This window comes from Tupaia chinensis, unplaced genomic scaffold, assembly GCF_000334495.1.
Source record: "Tupaia chinensis unplaced genomic scaffold, TupChi_1.0 Scaffold000627_1, whole genome shotgun sequence".
NCBI lineage: Eukaryota > Metazoa > Chordata > Mammalia > Scandentia > Tupaiidae > Tupaia > Tupaia belangeri.
In genome coordinates this window covers 7244389-7265850 of record NW_006160147.1, presented here as the reverse complement: position 1 = coordinate 7265850, position 21462 = coordinate 7244389, and the positions used below count along the sequence as shown (strand labels likewise).

At 39.9% G+C, this 21462-nt stretch overlaps 1 long non-coding RNA gene across 6 annotated transcripts in view; it reads left to right on the top strand.

Annotated features, from left to right (window-relative positions):
* The window catches only part of LOC102499253 (uncharacterized), a 99033-nt gene that overhangs the window by 43713 nt on the left and 33858 nt on the right, over window positions 1–21462 (top strand). Inside the window, exon 3 of one of the 6 annotated variants that reach the window (XR_336135.1) lies at window positions 7209–7493. The exons of the other annotated variants lie outside the window; for them this stretch is intronic. This is a non-coding gene — a long non-coding RNA (uncharacterized LOC102499253). The remainder of the gene's footprint in view (window positions 1–7208; window positions 7494–21462) is intronic. 6 annotated transcript variants of the gene reach the window in all.

Genomic DNA, 21462 nt, shown 5'->3' with positions numbered 1-21462 from the left:
AAAAAAACCTTCTGGAAGAGACGAAAGAATACAGTAAAGTGGCAGGATACAAAATCAACATAGAATATAGGATTTCTAAGCACCAATGATGAGCAGATTAAGGGAGAATTGAAGAAAGCAGTACCATTTACAACAGCCACAAATAGTATAAGATACCTAGGAATAAACCTAACCAAAAAAGTCAAAGACCTTTACAAGTAAAAGCATGAAAAACTAAAAATAGAAATTGAAAGTGACACACAAAAAAGTGGAAAGACATCCAATATTCCTGGATTGGAAGAATGAATATAATCAAAATGTCAATTCTACCCATCTACAAATTCAATGCAATATAAATTAAATCATCAGAGATATTCTTCACAGATTTGGCAAAAAAACATAGAATTTGTCTGGAGTTATAAAAGACTCTTTATTGTCAAAGCAATAATGTGCAAGAAGAGCAGAGTAGTACGCATCACACTCCCTGACCCCAAAATATAATCACAAAGCCATGATAATTCAAACAGCATGGTACTGGCACTAAAACAGGCCTGTAAACCAATGGAACGAATACAGACCCCGAAATAAATTCCCAAATATACAACCAAGCGATTTTTGACAGTAGTCACCAGACAATCCAGTGGGGTATAGAAAAATCTCTTTAGCAAATGGTGCTGGAAAAACTGGTCAACCATCTATAGAAAGATGAAACTAGACTATTCTCTCTCACCATTAACAAAAATCAACTCAAAATAGATCAAAGATTTAAACCTAAGACCTCAACTATAAAACTACTGGTGGATAACACAGAGGAATCTCTTGAAGACATTGGATTAGGCAAGCACTTCTTAAATAAGACTCCCAAAGCACAGGCTATAATCCCCCAAATAGACAAGTGAGATTATATCAAGTTAAAAAGCTTCTGCACAGCAAAAGAAACAATAATTAGAGTGAATTGACAACCCTAAGAATGGGAGAATAAATTTGCAAACTATGCCTCAGATAAGGAACTGATAACCACAATATAAAGGGAACTCAAGCAGCTTACCTGAAAAAAAAAATCAACACAATTAAAAGATGAGCAAATAAGCTGAACAGACAACTATCTAAGGAAGATAGATGAACAGCCAAAAAGTATATAGAAAAAATGCTCAGCATTACTCATCATAAGAGAGATGCAAATCAAAACCACAATGAGGCACCACCTAACCCCAGTCAGCACGGTTAAGATGAAAAAAATTAAAAAATGATAAATACTGTCAAGGCCGTAGTGAAAAGGGAACTCACCCACAGTGTTGATGGGAATGTAAATTAGCACAGCCACTGTGGAGAACAGTATGAGGTTCCTCAAAGACCTATAAATAAAACTACCATATGATCTAGCAATTGCACTCCTGGGTATCTACCCAAAGAATAGGAATACACTCATTTGGAAAAAGTTGCACATCCATATTTACTGTGGTATTATTAAACTTGCTAAGACATGGAACCAGTCCAAATGTCCATGAACAAGTGAATGGACTGAAAAGGTGTGGCATATATACACTACAGAATACTACTCAGCCATAAAAATCAAGACCCCAGCATTTGATAGAAAGTACATGAATATGGAAGATATTTTGCCAAGTGAAATAAGACAGACCATGAAGAAGAGGCATTGGATGTCCTCACTTAATATATAACAAATGTCTGTACTCTATGGCAGAAACTGAAAAATCAGAAGGTGAAAAGAATGGATGGCAACTGTGGATTCTAGAGGCAGTGTGAGTGAAAGGAGAGCAAGAAATGAGATAGAAAGTACATGAATATGGAAGATATTTTGCCAAGTGAAATAAGACAGACCATGAAGAAGAGGCATTGGATGTCCTCACTTAATATATAACAAATGTCTGTACTCTATGGCAGAAACTGAAAAATCAGAAGGTGAAAAGAATGGATGGCAACTGTGGATTCTAGAGGCAGTGTGAGTGAAAGGAGAGCAAGAAATGAGGGAGGGTGAGAGGGAGGGAATTAAGGGGAAAAAGATGCAAAATATTTAGGGGACACAAAAATGGAAAATTATCTGTTGATGATAAACGTGTATGGTAGTATCTTTGACTAGACTGATATATAGTGCATTCATGGTGGGAAAATGTATTTGTATGCTGTAGTGATATACAGTGACTGAATATAAAAATAAAATAAAATAAAATAAAATAAAATAAAATAAAATAAAATAGATTTTTCAGGCTTGAAGGAACTAAAATGGTCTACATATAGCATAGACTTGAAACCTGCTGAATTTAGCCTTGCTTGGGCTCCAGATTTTCCATGCTGGAGAGAAGAAACTCCTTGTACAATGAAGGAAAGAGTCAGAGAGATATTTTGCATATTGTTTCCATTGGTTGGGTAGAGGGACATGGAAGAGAATCAAAAGAGGAAATAGCAGGCCTCTTAGGGTATGGGCAGACTTGGTCTACATAGAAGGTAAGGATTATTTTGTTCCAGTGGGAGGGATTCCTAGATTTGGGACCCTAAGCTTCTCTCAACTAGCCAAAGTTGGTTCCACTGGCAGTGTACAGAGCTTCATTTTTTCTTCGCCATACTTCAGCTATTGGTAATTTACAGGGGCAACGACTTAGATCCTGTCAGCCCAGAAGTCTCTGGGTACCTTAAACCAATTACAACTCTTCACTCCTGTTACAGATTTAAAAATGTATCTGGGATAATGTCAAACAACATCGAGAAAAGGCTTTCGGTCTCAAATAAAGTGGCGGTGACCTCCTTACCCTCAATTTTCCCAGGATGTCAGGACACCTCTCCACAGGGTGAAGGAGTATATAAATTTAATCTGGTTGCTCATAGCAGGGTTGAATGGAGGGACCAATCAGCTGTCACTCTGGGCAATGACAAGCTCACAGCCCCGTCAGTAATGGGCAATGAAGCACAAGCTGCCATTAGACTCATCCATGTCACCTAGGAAGAAGAACAGGGGTAGAAGAATCCTCATAGGATTCTTTTGTTAGGGTGGTTTGCACAGACTTTGAGAAAGAATGAATTCTCTAAAGAGCCAATGGAAAGAGTCTGCTCCAGAGACACTTGATGGATTTTTTTTTAGAATTATTTAACTTTATTTATTATTATCATTATTATTTTCCTGTTTGATCAGACAAAAAGAGAGAGAGGGGGAAAGTAAGAGAAAGTAAGAGAAAGTAAGCCACTAGGTTCAGGACTTGAACCACAGTCAGCCATATGGGAGTCCAGCGCCTTAAACCACCATGCCATCTGCTGGCCCCCACTCGATGGACTTATATTCAATCACCTGTTTAGGAGATGTTGAAAATAGCAGCTATGGCTCTGCTGTCTCCCTTCAGATCTGACGACACATGTTTTCCTACAGGGAGGCTGTAGTTTTCTTTTTATTCAAAGTGTGGTCTACAAATTTGCAGCCTCATTATCACCTGGGAGTTTGTCAGAAATGCAGAATTTGAGATCTCATCCCAGATCTCATGAATCAGTATGTACACTTTCACAAATTTTCAGATAATTTGTAAGTGCATTTATCACTGTTTTATATAATTCTCTAAATATCTAGTTTTACTGGAAAAATAAAATCTATAGATGTTGCTGCTGTCACTTAGACAAACAGCAACGTCTTTTCTTATTTTTTAAAAAAATTTGACTTTTGGGACCAGCAGATGGTGTAATACTTACATCACTGAACTTCCACGTAGTTGACCACAGTTTGAGTCCTGGACCTGGCAGCCTAAAACTCATGCTGGAGATGTGTGCATGTGTGCCCTGAATTCTAAGAGGATGGAGGAGAAGGGCTTGTGGAGTGGCCATCCCCCTTTGGGATGATTTCTCTTTTTCTCTCTGTCTTCCCCTTAGCACATGCACCCTGTAGCGAAAATCTCTTAAAAAATTAATTTTCCTTTCTTTCTTTCTTCCATGAGTGAAAGGGGAGGGGGGGGGGAGAGAGAAAGAGAGAGAGAGAGAGAGAGAGAGAGAGAGAGAAAAGAGAGATACAGCACCCAGGACAGAGTTCAATCTCTACAATCTACCCCTGGCCTCAGCAGCCCCGATCATGGGCTTGTGAATGTTCAGTGTACTGCAGGGAGGCCTCCAGACACAAACCAGGCCTATATGTGGGCAGTGCATTGGTTTGTGACATCATGCCACTGCCTAGACCTAACTTTTTAAATATAATATTGAATGCAAACTTTTTCAGTCAATTTAGCTAAATGGTGTTACGGTAGAGGAGGACATAAGTTCCCTCCACCTCCCAGTTGCAGTTTTCCATGGAAACCAAACACAAGTCAAATAGAGAGGAAATGCAAGGAGCATTCAATTTCTTTTAAGCTTGATACCTGATTTCTTCCAGACTCAGGGTCAGTGTTATTTTCATGACTCAACTGAATTGTTTTCTGAGCATATGAATATGTGTGTGTGTGTATGTGGGTGTGTGTGTGTGTGTGTGTGTGTGTGTGTGTGTGTGTGTGTGTGTGTGTGTGTGTGTGTGTGTGTGTGTGTGTGTGTGTGTGTGTGTGTGTGTGTGTGTGTGTGTATTTCTGTGCACTCCCACATAAACCTAAGCATTCTATCCAATATTTGGCAACTTTTAGATAACGCAATGTATTTCATCTCTTTGCAGCATCCCTTCTCTTTCATTTCTTGAAAATATTATGGTGCCCTTTGCCGTAGGCACATGCTCTGTGAAAAGAGAGGGCAGATCATGAATTAGGGGAAGAGAGCCAAACTGTCTGGATAACGTTGCTTTAACCCTCTGTGCTCATCACCACCTGTTCCTGCCTGTTTTCATCAACCTTTTTGCAGCCCATCCCCACCCAACTCACTAGCAGGCCACTTTCTCCAAGGGAGTTTCGGCAGTGCCAAAAGGTGAAGACGATTGCATTTCCCCATCCTTTTTTCTGGTGAAGCTGGGAGGTCCAGCAGGCAGATCTAGAAAGAAGATATTGCAGAATGCAGAGGCTCGTAAGCTTTGTAGAAAACCACAGATATTGGAGTTAATCTGAAGTTAGCCTTTGTACTCCTTTTCCTTTTTTCCTGCTTTGTTTATTCCCAACTTGCATCACAATCAAGATCCCAAGTGTGGAACTGTTGTCTCATTTCTTCCTCTAGTTATATTCTACCCATTATCAAAGCCCTGTGTGCTATTCTTTGCATGTATTCATTCAAAGATGAACTGAGCTCCAATAAGGAGCTGGTTGCTGTCCTACTTTTGCCAAATACAGAGAGGGAAAAATGACAGAATCCTAACTACTTGCACCTTAGTGTAGAATAATAAAATGATTGTGGGATTTGGGACCAAAGTGGGCTGGATTTAAATTCCAGCTTTGACATTTCCTAGTAGTTTTGAAGATATACAAGCAAATTCTTACACTCTCCAAGCCTCATTGCATCTCGGTGCTAAATCTTCCCTTAAAAATGAGATTATAAATACCTTTAATGCAATGGTTATGACATAGACTTCTCATATATTTTAGGCATATATTTGCTGTCTGATAAATACTGACTAAACTAAATTGAATTTTGAATACAATTTAAAAATCAATATGATATTTAAAAAATGTGAGTCCCAGCTGTACAGCCAAGTAGTTGAAAGTCCTTGGATAAACCATTTAACTTCATTTTTTTTTTTTTAAAATACAAGAACAACTTAGAAAATTGCAAGATGCTTTCTAAAATCTTGATTCTCCTTTAGAATGCCTGAACTTTGCAAAATGCTACACTACTCTTCTACACAAATGCTATATTCATAATTCACTAGAATTTCCTTTGAGATAAATGTGTATATTTATATGTGTGTATATACACACGTGTGTGTATATGTATCAACAATACACGTACTTATTTTCAGTCACTTGTTGAGTGAAGTTGAAAATTTTTAAAGTGTTTTGGTAAAGACATGATATTCCTTAAAGAAGCTTTCAGATTTATTTAACAGAGAATTCCCCAAGCTTGTTTTAACTGATCATTTTTTAAATACAGTGCCTATTAACATCTTAGTTTTTCTTAGTATATTCATTTCAAAGTTGCAATAAACTCTTAGCTCTCTATAGTTTTAAATCTCATTTTGACTATTTTTAAATGTTCTCCAAGTTCCATGTCATGTACTGATTTTTAACTTCACTCAGTTACCAATGTGTATCACAAAAAAAAATGACTAGTAAACAGAATTTTACTGTTTATTAAAACAGCAGACAGAATGGAATCACTACAGTTAAGGACCATGGCCAGCTGACTTTCTTACTGGTCATCCAGATGTGCTGGTTTTCACTGTCACTATCAACGACTTCCTATATTGACATTTATGCTAGTTTGCGGATTGACAATGCAATCCTCAGAACATCAGGAGTTAAATATAAATACTGCCTTTGGAAGCAGACTCCTGTTTGAGGCCACTGGTACTCATACTAAAGATGGATCATTATTCTTCTCCTCAAGGCAGTGGTACTCTGTTAAGAGAGATGTGGCAGATAATCAACAGGTCCTTTGAATCTCTTAAGCTCATTGGTAAGTTTCCAACTTTCCTGAAATGTGAGACATAGATCAGTGAAATATGTAGTGATTTTTGAAATCCTGACATTTAGTCAACACAGCCCCATGTTTTTCCTTTGAGATGACTGGAGTGCTGGGAGCTGTGCCACCCACATTCCTAATGCCAAAACTCATCCTGGCACCTCAGCAGGTGAGCATCTTGCAGTGCAATAGAATTGTTTTCCAGGGGCTTCTGATCTTAGGCCTAAATCCTAAGGAAGATAAAATTAAAGGCATCTTTCTGGAAACAGATCCACTTTCAGAGAATGAAGTGAGACTACCAGTTTGCATCTCCAACTGATACATCCTCAACTATTTTATGATCCTTGCCTTAACATGTTTGATCCTGGGGATGGCTCCTGGTTGATGATTATGGAGATTCACAGAAAGAAGAAGCTGTTTCTCAGGTCAAATGTTATGGGCCTGGTTGGAGGCAAAAACTATTGGCCTCAACTGTTCAGCAATTAATAAAATTAATTTTTAAAGAAGATTTACAAATGAAAAACTGCATTCACTCTGGAGTATACTGGGTTGCTGAGATATTAAATGAGCCAGACAAAAGACTATGGAATATCCCCAAGACATTGTTCTTGGAGAATCCAGAGTAGATGATCCAAAGATTAAGTGCTTTTTTGACAGAAACACTGCACTATCATGTGTGGAGTTGTTTTATTATCTTTTTATTGCAGGTCGGGAAACATGTGTCCAGCAGTCTTCAACAAGCCCTTTGAATTTCAACAAAGCAAATAATAATTCTTGAACTTGAATGCCATGTGAAATTGATACTGAAAGACAGGATTCATTGCAAGTCAATTATTGATCTTGTAAAGAAGAAAGAAAGTCATGGCCATTAGGGATCAATAAGTCTGCAAACAGTTCTCCAGCCCTTGCAACTCTTTGGTCACTGAAAAAAATGATAAAGGGCTGACTAATAGTGACTTCAGTTTGAAGAGATTGTTTCATCCATCATACAGGTGATTCTGGTTTCACTTTATAATATTATTGATGATCAGTTGGTGGTATTACCCATGATGGATGAAGCCAAAAAGGGTTTGGAAAGAATTTTGTGAACACAGGTAACATAAAAATAAGAAGTTGTTCAGGATGGCTTCAACCAACTCCAACCAGTCCAACTGGTTAATAACAGCTCAAATTGGCTACAGTAGTCACAAACCAGTTCAGACTGGTTCTGACCAGCTCAGACCAGTTATTAGCCAAAGCCTTTTCAGACCAGCTCATATCAGTGCACACACTCCCAATCTGATTTTTAACAGTTCAAATTGCTTCTCACCTGATCAGATTGACTCAAACCAGTTCAGACTGGCTGGGTGACTTATAACAGTTCAGGGTGGTTCACTCCAGCTCAATGAATTCTGACGGATTCAAAACAAATCCAACCAGTTTTGACTGGGTCAGTCTTGTTCTGACAGGCTTCAATTGGCTCCAACTAGTTCTGACTAGTGCTCACTTTGTCATACAGCTTGTCAGGCACAGACTGGCTCATGAAAGTTCAGACTGCTTCTGACTGGCACAGACCAGTCCCAACCAGCTCAACTAATTCTGGCTAGTCTAACTCCCAACAGATTTTGGCCAGTTCATGTGGGCTCAAACCACTTCACATGGGCTAGTGAGTTTGAACTTTTCCTAACAGGTTCATACTGGCTAAGTCCAGCTCCAAAAGGCTTAAACATTTTCATTACAGTTCAGACTAGTTCTGAGAGTCTAAGACTGTTTTTTTCTGGCCAAAATTTATTTAGTCCAGCTCATACCAGTTATGACTGTCTCAATCTGGTTTTGAACAGTTCAAACTGGTTCTGATCAGCTAGATCAAGTCAGTTCAGTCTGGCTGAGCAAGTCATATAAGTTCAGGTTGGTTCAAACTAGCTCTGACCTGTTTTGATTGAGTCAGTCTTGTTTTGAATGGCTTCCATCGGCTCCAATCCAGTTCCGACTAGGACTACTCAAACCAGTTTTAGCTAGGATTAGACCAACTCTGCATGGCTCAGACTAGTTCAAACCAGCCCTAATAAATATTACCTGACTGAAACAAGCTTCAAGTGGCTAAAACAATCTCTGACTGATGGTGACCTGCTCTGACCATTTCAGGCTGGCCCAAATATTTCAGACCAGTTCAAAAAAGTTCCACTCAACTTATACTGGCCAAGGGCACCTCACTCTGGTTCCAAATAGTTCAGAGTGACTTAAAATTTCTCTGAGGACTTTTGACCAGTTTGGCAGGCTCAAACCTGTTCTAAGTCATACAGCATTGGCAGGCATAGACTGGCTCATGGATAGCAGTTTAGAATGCTTCTGACTGGGACAAAACAGTTCCAAGCAGCTCACACCAGATCCATCTGCTTTTGATTAGTTCATGTGGGCTCAAACCACTTCTTATTGGCCCCTGTAAGCTTGAACTGGTCCCGACAGGTTTATACAGGCTCAGACCAGCTTCAACAAGCTCAAAACCTTTTATTTAGGTTCATACTGGTTCTGATGGGCTCAGACTGGAATTTACCAAACACAATTTATTCAGACCAGCTCATGCCAGTTCAGTCTCAATCTGGTTTTGAACAGCTGAAACTGGTTCTGACTCACTTACACTGGCTCCAATCATTTCACACTGGCTCAGTGAGTCATACCAGTTTAGGTTGGTTAAAACTGGCCCCAATAGATTCTGAATGTCTCAAACCAGGTCTGACCAATTATGACTGGGTCAGTTTTTTTCTGATCAGCTTCAATTGGTTCCAACCCATTTCTGAGCAAGATTGCACAAACCAATTTTACCTCGGCTTAGACCAGCTCTGCCTGACATAGACTTGTTCAAACCAGCTCTAATGGCTACCACCTGACTGAAACAAGTGCCAAGTGGCTCAGACAATCTCTGACTGGTTGTGATCTGCTGAAACCAGTTCATACTGGCCAAAAATGTCAGACCAGTACACATCAGTTTCAGTCAACTCATACTAGTCTTGGCTACTTCAACTCAGCTCAGGATAGTTCTGAGTGGCTCAAAACTGCTTTGACTGGTTTTGGCCATTAAAAACTTCTGCTGGGACCAGCAGTTGACATAATGGCTATGTCACTGAACTTCCATGTGGTCAACCACAGTTTGAGTCCCAGACCTGGTGGCTTAAACTCATGCCAGGTATGTGTGCATGTGTGTCCAAGATCCTGAGAGGAGAATGGAGGAGAAGGGATTGTGGCATGACCATCCCTGGGAGGGGAGGGGGATTATTTCTCGCTTTCTGTCTCTCTCAATCTCTGGGGAGCACACAAGCCCTATAACAAAAAAAAAAGGAAGAAAGAAAGAAAAACTTCTGCTGACAAGTTCAAACATGTTCTGAGTGGATCATACAGCTTTTGGCATGCACAGTCTGGCTCATGCCAGTTCAAACTGGTTTGGACGGGCACAGACCAGTCCTAGGCATCGCAAATCAGAACTAAGTGCTTTTGTCTAGTTCATATGGGCTCAAACCACTTCTTGATGACTCCAGCAAGCTTGTACTAGTATTGACCAGTTCATACTGTCTCAGACCAGCTCAAAGAGGCTCAAATTCTTTCATTCTTATTCCGACTGGTTCTGACTGTCTCAGACTGGTTTTTACCAGCCAAAAGTTGTTCAGACTGACTTATACCAGTTAAGACAGCCTCAGTCTGAATTCGAACCAGTTCAAACTGGTTCTGACCAGCTTGAACTGGTTCAAATAATTTCAGACTGGATGAATGAGTCATGCCAGTTTAGGGTGATTCAAACCAGCTCAGATAAATTATAAAAGGGACAAATCATCTCTAACCAGTTTTGGCTGGGTCAGTTTTGTTCTGACCAGCTTCATTTGGCTCCAAACCAGTTATAATCAAGACTGCTCAAACCAGTTCTAAAAGGCAAGTTTAGACCAGCTCTGCCTGACTTAGGCTGGTTCAAACCAGCTCTAACAGGTACTACCTGGCTGAAGTGAGCACCAAGTTGCTCAAACAGTCTCTTGACTGGTTGTGACATATTCTGTCCAGTTCAGGTTGACCCAAACACTCTCCAGCCCTTTCATATCAGTTCCAGTCAACCCGTACTGGTCCAGGTCATTACAACTGGGCTCAGATTAGTTCTGGGTGGCTCAAAACTGCTCTGGATGGCTTTTTAACCACTCAAAATGTTTCTGATCAGCTTTACTCAAATTAGTTCATACTGGTTGAGTGACTCATACCATTCAGGCTGATTCAAACCAGATTAGGGAGAACCTGAGAGGACTAAACCAGCTCTGATAAGTTTTGATTAGGCCATTTTGTTTCATGTGGCTTTTACTGGCTCCAAGCAATTCCAACCAAGACTGGCTCAAACGAATTCTAATCAGATTTAAACCAGTTCTGACTGGCTTGGGCTGGTTCAAACCAGCTCTGATAGGTGACAACTGTCTCAAATAAGCACCAAGTGGCTCAACTGATCTCTTACTGCTTTAGACTTGTTGTAAAGTTCATATTGGCTCTAAAATGTTCAGATCTGTTCAAATGAGTTACCGTCATCTCATACTGGTTCTGGTCAATTAAAACCAGCTCTGAAACTTTGTGAGTGGCTCCTATCTGCTCTGACTGGCTATGACAAGTCAAGACTTGTGCTGACAAGCTGAAACCTGTTCTGCCTGGGTTATATGGGTCTTGGCAGGCATACTGGCTCATGCCAGTTCAGACTGCTTCTGACTGGCTCTAACTAGTTTCAACTAGTTCATACCAGATATGCCTTGTTTTGACTAGATCATCAGGCTCAAACCACTTTTTGATGGCTCTAGTGAGCCCAAACAGATTTAGATAGATTCAGACAGTCTCAGAACAGCTCTGCCAGATTCATTACTGGTTCAGTTCACTTCAGACTGGTTCTATCTGGATCATACCAGTTATTATTGGCCAAAACTATTTCAAACCAGCTCATACTAGTGCTGACAGTCTCAATCTTGTTTTTACCAGCTCAAACTGGTTCTGACCTGATTATTCTGCCCCAAACCATTTTAGGCTGGCTGAGTGACTTATACCAGTTCAGGCTAGTTCAGTCTGGCTCAATGAATTCTGATAAGCTGAAACCAGCTCTGACCAGTTTTGACTGGGTCATTCTTGCTTATTCCAACTTGAACCAGGTCCAACCGGTTCTGTCCAAGACTGGGGCAAACTAGGTCTAGACCAGCTCTGACTGGTTCAAGCTGGTTGAAAGCAGTCCAGAATAGGTACCAGATAGCTCAAAAGAACATGATTTGTCTGAATGAGATCTGACTGGTTTGAACTGGTTCAGATGTATCCTGACCAGTTTGAACTGTTATAAAGCAGATATTACTGAATCATACCAGTTCTGACAGTTAAAGTTGACTCTAAAATGTTTAGACTAGTTCAGATCAATTCTAGCCAACTCACACTGTTCCTGGCTATTTCCATCCAGCTCAATTTCTGACTAACTCAAGCCAGCCTTTACTTGTTTTGACCAATCACAGTTCATGCTGACAAGTTGAAACTTGTTCTGATTGAATTATATAGGTTTTGGTAGTTATAGGTTGACTCATGCCAGTTTAGATGGCTTTTGACTGGCTCAGACCAGTTCTAACCAACTCAAACCAGATCTGACTGCTTTGACTAGCTCATGTGGTCTCAAACCCTTCTATGATGGCCCCAATGAGCTGGAACCAGTCTCAAAAGATTCACATGGTCTCAAACCATCTCTAATAGGCTCATATCAGTTCAGACTAGTTTGTTCTGGTTCTGACTGGCTCAGATCAGTTTTTACCAGCCCAAAATGTTTCAGACCAGCTCATACCATTTCAGACAGTCTCAAGCTGGTTCTGATCAGCTCAACCTGGTTCTTAGCAGCTCAGGCTTCTCAATTTGGTTCAGAGTGGCTGAGTGACTCATATTAGTTCAGCTTGGTTCAAACCAGATTAGAGGGATTCTGACAGATTGAAATCAGTTCTAACCAGGTTTAGACTACCTCTGATTGGCTCAGACTGGTTCAAACAAGCTCTAACTGGGACCAACTGGCTTGAACAAGCACCAAGTGGCTCAGATGATCTCTGTTTTGATCTGTTCTGACTAGGTTGACCCTAAAATGTTCAGACCATTTAAATCAGTTCCATTCATACTGTTCCAGGTCCATTCAAACTGGCTCAGGCATGTTCTAAGCAGTTCATACCTACTCTGTTTGATCAGTTAAGACTTGTTCTTATAGGGTGAAACTTAGTCTGACTAGGTTATACACATTTTGGCAGACATGGACTGGTTCATGCCATTTCAGAACTGCTACTGACTGGTTCAGACTAGTTCCAAGCACCTCAAGTCAAAGTTGACTGCTTTTGACTAGTTCATACAGGCTTAAATCTCTTCCTGATGGCCCCTGTGAGCTTGAACTGGTCCTAGCAGGTTCAATCTGGCTCAGACCAGCTCCAACAGGCTCACATAAGTTCAGACTGTTGTGCCCAGCTCATACAACATCCAACCAGCTCAAACTGTTTCAGAGCAGCTCATATCTATTCAGAGTGTCTGCTACAGTAACTCCTTCCCATTTAGGCTGATTCAGATGTGTTCTGATCTTCTCAATCCAGCTCTGTCTATTTTGCCTAGTTGAAACTGGCTTGGGTCAACTCTCACCAGTTCAGAACTGATTAGAATGGTTTTGTCTGCTCAGTCTGGTTTTACCTAACTGAAACTGGCTCCAACTACCTCAGACTGGGTCAAACCAGCTCAGCTAAGTTCTGACTGGCTCAATCCAGTTTTGACTAGCTCTGACCATCTTAAACTGGGTTTCACTGGATCCGACTGGTTACAACTATCTGTCTGACTGGTTACAACAATCTGAAACTGACTCTGGCTCTGATTAGCTTAAATTAGGTCAGACCAGTTTAGAATGGTTATGACCAGCTCATACTGACTTTGATTGGCTGAAAATAGTTTTGTCATTTTTAAACTGGCTCTTTGCATGGTTATATTTCCTTCTCCTTCATTTCTTTTTCCTGTTGGAATGAGCAGGCACATGCACCTGCATGTTTTTCAAATCCCTGGGTCAATGGCTACAATTTGTGCTGCCTACTATTGGCTATGTGGTATCTAGCTCCCTTAACCACTAGATATGGCCCTGGATTTATTATTTTGTTTAAGTTTACTTGTTTCATGAGTGTGTGTGTGTGTGAGAGAGAGAGAAAAACTGTAAATATATAGATAGAGAAGTTCCAAACTCATTCAATTTACAACCTTCTTAGGTAAAAACAGAACTGAGCTAGAACTAGTCTGTGCTAGATGTAGTTAAGGCTAAATTTTTAAATAAGTTTTTTCCTTATTGATAATAAGATCACACACAACAAATAACAACCAAAAAATAAAAACAGATCTAAACACCATGATATAAAACAATGATATTTGACTAAAAGATGAATTGCTGGATAAGTTATATATCCAGTGAAGAAGAATTTATTCTTCTTGGATAGTTTCCTTAAGACACAAATGATTTGAAATGTATGTCATATCTTTTTGAGTGAAGAACTTTATTTTAGGCTCTAAGTAGAATCCAAGCCAAAGGAAAAGCAGGGTTGTTGATTAGAGGAGCTTGGTGTCTCTTTCCTTCAACACTTGTTTAATTCAATTTAGTCAATATTCATTATTCAACATACTATTTATTAAAAATCCATTGTATGCTAGGTTTTCTCTCTAGCTGAATATTCAGGAGTTAATATGTGTAGAGAGGTAGTGACTTCACTGGAGATTTGAGGGACCTTAGGTACCTGGCCAGGTTCCTTCTCAAAATGTTTTCCAAATTTTGAAGCTGTGTGAGCCTTTATGCTGATAAGGCTCCACTGAAACCCTTCAGAAAGCAGAGTTGAACACTACTGAGAAAGGAAAGACTAGGGTTCATCCCCCTCTAAAAAATGGGCCCTGATAGCTGATTGGCAGTCATCTTTACAGATATTTGGCCTCCAATGATTTATATTCCTCCCACATAGAAAATATACCCAGTCCCCCTTCTCTACCCCCAAAGTCTCATCATAGTATGGATTCAGACTCAGGTTTGAGGTCCAGAATCTCATCATCTGTACCAGGTCCAGGAGTTGATGAGATTACAACTTCCTGAATAAAGTTCCTCTTAATCTGATGGCCTATAAAGAGACAAGTTAGCTTTCCCCCTTCCTCACTCTTAGCCTACATCCAAGGATGAGAAAATAATTGGATACATGTAATAAACACCTCTGACCAAACAGTGGAGCGAGGCAGCAGCATATTTTAGTCCCTGGTCAACAGCTGTATGTACGTTGCTAGTTCCTTGGTTAGGATTCAGTTTTGCTCCATGGGAGTGGTTTCATGGCATTTGACTCTGCACTCTGTTGGTTGTGGTGAATCAAAGAGCCATCTGTGATTCAGCAAGAAAAAGGTCAACATAGGGTCTTGACTATCAGGGATATGGTTCATTGGGCATTTCTGGAGAATAGCTACCACTGCCTTGTATACTATACTCAGAAATACATCTATTACAGTGAAGTAGAGACAACTTTTATTTTTCCTGTGTGAATTTGAGGCTACACTAGCCTATAAACTTCAAGATGTTATTGAGGCTAATTCTCAATTTTAAGAAATGGGAAGATCTGATCTTATCTCACAATTATACTACTTTTGGAAGCATGACCCTTGATAAATCACTTAACCCCTTCGATCTTTATTATCCTAATCAATAAAAACAAACTGTATTATCTCATATAGTTATTTAAAGATTAAGTGATATGATATATGTGAGATATTCAGATCAGTGATGGGAATTTTGAGCATGCTTTATAAATTGTAGCTTAAAAATATTATTTAAGGACATAGGAGGCTAAGAGAGAAGGATTTTAGGACTGGCTTGATACTGTGTGTTCACAGATTTAACTTGGCATGCAGAGTTGATATAAAATGGGTTAAATGTCTTGGATTTTGAGAAATGCACTCTTATTGTGTATTCAACAAGCAGACAGACATGGAGATTGGAATTTTTCCTTAAAAACAGATAGACTATCATCTTAGGACAAGAGCAATTCTATTAGTAGAGAAAGAAGAAAGCCCCTCTGTTAGAAAACCTGTAAGAAGAACATGGACATATGAGCTTTTAGAAGCTTCAAGTTTAATAGCCAGTAGTCAAGTAGTCACATTTTATATTCCACAATAATTTCCCTCCACCTCTTCCCAAGTCATTAGTAATCTCATTAAAGGTGCAGCTTGATAATCTGTTTGGTTATGGGAATTAAGGGTAGTATCTGTGCTTGTTATGGTTTAAACATGGATTGTCCCCTCTGAAGCTCATGTTGAAATTTGATTTCTGTATGACAGTATTAGGAGGTGGGATCTTTAAAAAGTGATTATGTCTCATGGATTGAGTTAGTTACTACAAGAACTAGTTGATAGGAAAAGAGTTGGCACTTCCTCTCTTTCTCTGGCAAACATGCTCTCCTTTTGCACATGCCTGCTTCCTTTTCCACTTCTCTGCTATGTTATGACACAACAGGAAGCCCTCACCAGAAACTGACCAGATATAGCTGCCTAATTTTGAACTTTCCAGCCTCTGAAACTGAGAAAAATAAGTCTATCTTCTTTATAAATTATTTAGTCTTAGCCTAGTCACAGTGGTGCCGGAGGCAGAAGTAACACTGTACAAAGCTGGGACTGTATGGGAAAGTCTCAAGTTTGGATCCCAGGTCAACCTGAGCATGCTGGGTGTGCTTGTAATATTGGATGCAAAGTTGGGGAGAAGACTGTGACATAGCAAGATCTTGTTGGGGTATCTCTCTATCTACCATGAAAAAGGAAATAAACTTCAAAATAAATAGCTATGTTAATTAGCCAGTCTCAGATATTCTGTTATAGCAATAGAATAGGAGAACATAGGGTTCTTTTCCTCTTTGGAGGCCAGCATGTTAATATCAGTTACAGGTCAAGCAAGAATAATGGTCTTAATGTTGAAAGACCCAGTTGGCCAGGGCAGGCACAGATACAGATGCAGCAGTGAAGGTAAGTCCCTACTGTCCTGGGGACTCTCTTAGAGAAGCCAGAGAAAGGGGAATTTCTAAAGATTACAAAAGCGTGGTTAAGCCATCATAATTGGTTTAATAACTTAAATCTACCTTTGCACTAAAAATTGGTAACACTTACACAAACCACTTATGCATGGCTGCCATAATTATGAAAATGAATTGAGGGGATACAGTCAGGTCAGAGATAGTACCAGAGAATACTGGATAATAAATAAAAGTTAAACCATTCCATAGTATTTATAAACAGGAGTGTGATTTCAAAATGCCACTGTGTGTTTGTATGTACCTGCACCCACATAATTTGTAGGCAATTCTAACAAAATCCATTACTTTACTGAGCAAAATAAGCAGAAAACAGTTTAAACTATTCTTAAGAATAGGCTATGAACATGCACACCAGTTAATGTACTTGTGCCTTACTGTAAGATCTTAGAACTATTTTCATGATGAAGGACATAACTTATCTTCTATCTTAGTTTACCTCGCATTCGCTTGTACATCCAGTAACTCTTGGTTATTCTTCTAGAGTCTTCCTTGCTCTTTTTAGATGCCATTTTATCATGTGTTGGCCTCCTAGTGTTCATACTTATCTTCTTTACATCTGTTGTAGACTATATCTCAAAAAAAATATATTGTTGGGAGTAGTCCAATTTGACAAATTTATTATGTGAATTTTAAGTCAACCCATCTGAAGATCATCTAATGTCTCTCCTATAAAGTAAAAAGGTATGGGTTTTATGCCATTTGGGGGTATGTTTTCTGTTAGGTCCAAGCTCATAGCTATTCTGTCCAATTTTGGTTGTTGACTGGCTGATCATTGGTTACATAGGGGGTATTTGTACTTTATGAATAAGCCTTTGATTATGAAACTAGTCACATGACAAAGAGAACAGCTAAGCATAATGTTATAGCCTGTCAGACCAGGTCATTTTTCTATCCATTGCTATATTCAGTTTATTCCCTGAGCCTCTTTCAGAGGTATACTGAACTTTGGTGTAAGCAAGTATTTCCTGAATCACAGGTATGAACTCATATGTTAAACTACCATTGCTCCTGACCTCCTGCACATGTCAGCAGAGAAACAGGAATACGAGCCGACATTGCCATCAGGGAAACATACCCCAACCAAATGTCTGCCAGAGTAGCTTGACCTCCCCTTTTCACACTTCTTCTGGCACATGCTGTAGGGACCTGTTAATAGCATGCATTACAAGAATCCCCAGAGCTGCATCCAAGTTTAGAATCTTTAGAAGATGAAATAGACTTTAAAACATGTCAGGGGTACTGGGAAGCCCTGGACAGCATTGAAATGGCCTGGAGGCTGATGAGTTTGGGAATTGGATAGGGGAGAAAACTTTTGGAAGCTGCAGATTTAGGACTGGCTTTCCATCCAATATGTGTGAGATTTCCTTTGATTTTGTTCCCCATTTCTCTCTTTATCTCCTTCTACCAATTCTAGTCACCCCTGGTCAACACACTTCTCCCCAGGGTTCCTTCCCAGACTGTTTTCCTAGGACCCTGTCCTCAGTTAACATTCCAGCAATAGCACCATGTGGCGTTATGCAGTAATCCCTACAGTGGGATGCCTCCAATGGCAGTGCTATTTTTATGGGAGCCCCTTAAATGTAGAGTAAATTTCACTCTTTAAAAGGATTGAATTCTGGTTAATTTTTTGGTTAGAATCCACATAAAAGCTTCCCTCCCCATCCTGTAAGTATAATTACCCACTTGCTTATTTCTAGGGCCAAGTGCTACGTGTTATATCCTGCTGGGTGAATAATGGAGTTGTGTTTCTCTAACCTCAAATAACAGCCTGACTAAGGTGAATTATAGTTTGGAGCAAAGGTAGTAGGAGAAAGAGGTAGGCATTTGGATTTAATTGGAGTGGAAGCCATTAACTTTGTAGATAAATGCTTTTTTTAAAAAATTCTGAATCTATTCAGCGATTATAGCCAACATTCATGCAAAGAAAAGTGCACCTGAGTTCAGGAAAGGGAGTGCTAGGATTATTTTTCTACCCAGTTGGTCTAAATCCTTGCCTTACTCTTCTTGGCTTCTGCAAGCAGATGCTAACATGCTTTGAGCAAAGGGCTAGGGATTTCCTGCCAAGTAGCTCCAGAGGCATCTACAAACCACAATCATTGAAGACATTTCCCAGAAGGCTTTAGGAGTACAAATCTCTTTAATTAAAATGGGAAAAGCCATAGTGAGCGAGGTGAGGGGGGTTGGCTGAGAGCAGAAGGGGGAGGGAGATGAAGGGAAGAAAGGAACGGAGAAAGTAATAAATATTTTACAAGTGTTTTCAAACACTGGTCGTCTAACACCCAGTGGAAAATGCCACTTGATGGATTATATTTTGGGTTGGAAAGTGAGGCTAATTCAATGTAATGAGAGGTGAATGGGACTTCAGGCCCTTATCCAACCACAAGAGACCCCTTACAAAAGAGTCTGTTCTTGCAGTCATTAATTTTTTATGAAGTTTAATAGGCCTGAGCCTAGAGACCTTCTGTGGTGTTGATTAGCTTCATATTTCTCTCATTAATGTAGAATCTGATTAGCTCTTATAAAAAGCATTTCATCTCAGTCCCAGGCATGGCAACCACATTGCTCTGATATTAGGAATTGCAAGTATGATTCACCTGAGGAAAGAAACATCCATAGGGACAAAGGGCCTGGCCTCTTGCTGCCATAGGATGTGAGGACTGGGAAGACCAGCTGTCTCTCCCAGTTTACTGACTGCAATAAGGAATCTTCCATTTTATGAGAGTCCAGCAGAGCTGGTATATTGTAAAGAGAATTGGCTTAGTAGAGTCAACAGCCAGTATATGAGTCGGGGTTGATCAAAGAAACAAAACTACTAGGAATGATATAGAATAAGGGGTTATTGCAGGGATTAGATTTTATGCTATGATAGGAGCTGGTAGAGCAGCCTGCTGCATTGCATCTAATGTTGGTTCTGAAATTGTTCTAGGTCAGCCAGATTAGCAGTTTGTAAGGAAGCCTGCAAACAGAGAAGAACAGAGACAAACGGGAGCCCACAAGGACAAGTTGGGACCCACAGAGACAAACTGTAATCACTATGTACTTCTCATGAAATTCAGCCTTGGTATCAAGGCTTTAGAGGAGACACCTCTGCCCTTCACTATAGAAATGAGCACACACTTAGCCCAAGGCTTGGAGGAACCAAAGGAGATCTGTTTGCTTCTTGAGGAGTTGAGGTGCAGGGTCTGCCCATGCTAAGAAGGTGAGCTAACGCAGCAATGTGGAAGAGCTGCCTCAGTGATGCCCTGCTTTATATATGAGACAGTACAAATGGCTGCTCTTCCATTTCTGCCTTCCAAATATCTTCATTTTCTATGGCTAGTATTAACCCAGACTATACAAAGTTGGAAAGCTTGGAAAACATTATGGTGTAGCTAATTTGACACAACACAGAATCACCACAGCCAGTCCTAAGTAATACATATTAAATAGAATGACCTAATACTAATGCTGATCTCTGATGTGCCGCTAGAGGACCAACAAGGGGTGACATTCAATGAGAACAAGGATTCCCCCCAATCCTTGAGAAACATTGGAAGAATTCAGGCTGAAAAAATTTTGCTGTCAGTCAAAGTTAAAAGGTACCCATGACTACCTATGCCCAAAGAAATTCAACTGAAAAAAAAAAAGAGTTATTTTAAAAAATCATACAGTATTTCTCTAGCCCATCTGCTTTTCCACTTTCCTGGGTGGTTATTTCACATACTCTCTTCCATGTTTCCTCCCCATCCTCAGATGAGGACTGCTGCCTACTTCACTGAGGAAATTGAAGCATCCTAAACATTTCAGACCCCACCACCACATCTACTCTCCTGTGCACATCTGCATTCATGTATCTCCTTTCCTTCCATTTGTACATTTATACTCACAAACAAACAAAAACCAAAAACAAAAAGCCAAAGCAGAATAAACTCCATTTCCTGATTCTGTCTCTTGCATACATAAGAACAAGGGGACAGCAATTTTTCTTATCTCACCTGCATCATTAATTTTCCCCTTTCTACTTGATCAGTATCATCAGCTTACAAACAGACTATTACTTACCCCATGTAAGGAAAATAAAACTTTATTCGCCATACAATATCTCTATTGAAGAATCCAGTCCATTCTTTGACTCATAGTTTTCTACACTATGATTTCATCGATGGCTTATTTGTGATACAGTTTTGTTTAATTATTATTTTTTATTTAATTTTATTAATTGTCATTATTTTATTTTGTTTTATTGAAGTTGACCAGACAGAGAGAGAGAAAGAGAAGGGAAGTGAGAGGGAAAGTGAGAAAGCAAGCTTCCGGTCCGAGACTTACACTGCAGTCAGCCATGTGGGAGTCCAGCTGCCTTAATCACCACGTCACCTACCGCCCTTGTGGTACAGTTTAACATTTCCTTTGCTTTTTGCTTTCTCTGTAAAATGTCAGCTAAATCTAGTGACTTGTTTAGACTCATGTCTGATCCTTTCAGTAATACTCTTGATGTTGGTGTATTCTTTCATCAGTAAGCACAAAATATCTGTCTTTTTTGGGGTGATGCCAGCTGCTATTTTTTTTTTTTGAGAGATTTTTACTATAGGTCATGTGTGCACGCCAGAAAGACAGAGAGAGACAGAGAGAGAGAGACAGAAAGTGAGAAATCACCCCCTGGGGGGATGGCCGCGCCACAATGCCCTCTCCTCCAGTCTCCTCTCAGGATCTTGGGCACACATGTATAAGCGCCCTGCATGAGTTTAAGCCACTGGGTCTGGGCCTCGAACTGTGGTTCACTATGTGGGAGTCCAGCAACATAGCCATTATGCCAACTGCTGGTCCCAGATGCTAGCTGCTTTTGATAATTCAGATGTATACATTGGGATGAGAATGGAGGGGAAACCTATAGATTTAAAGACTA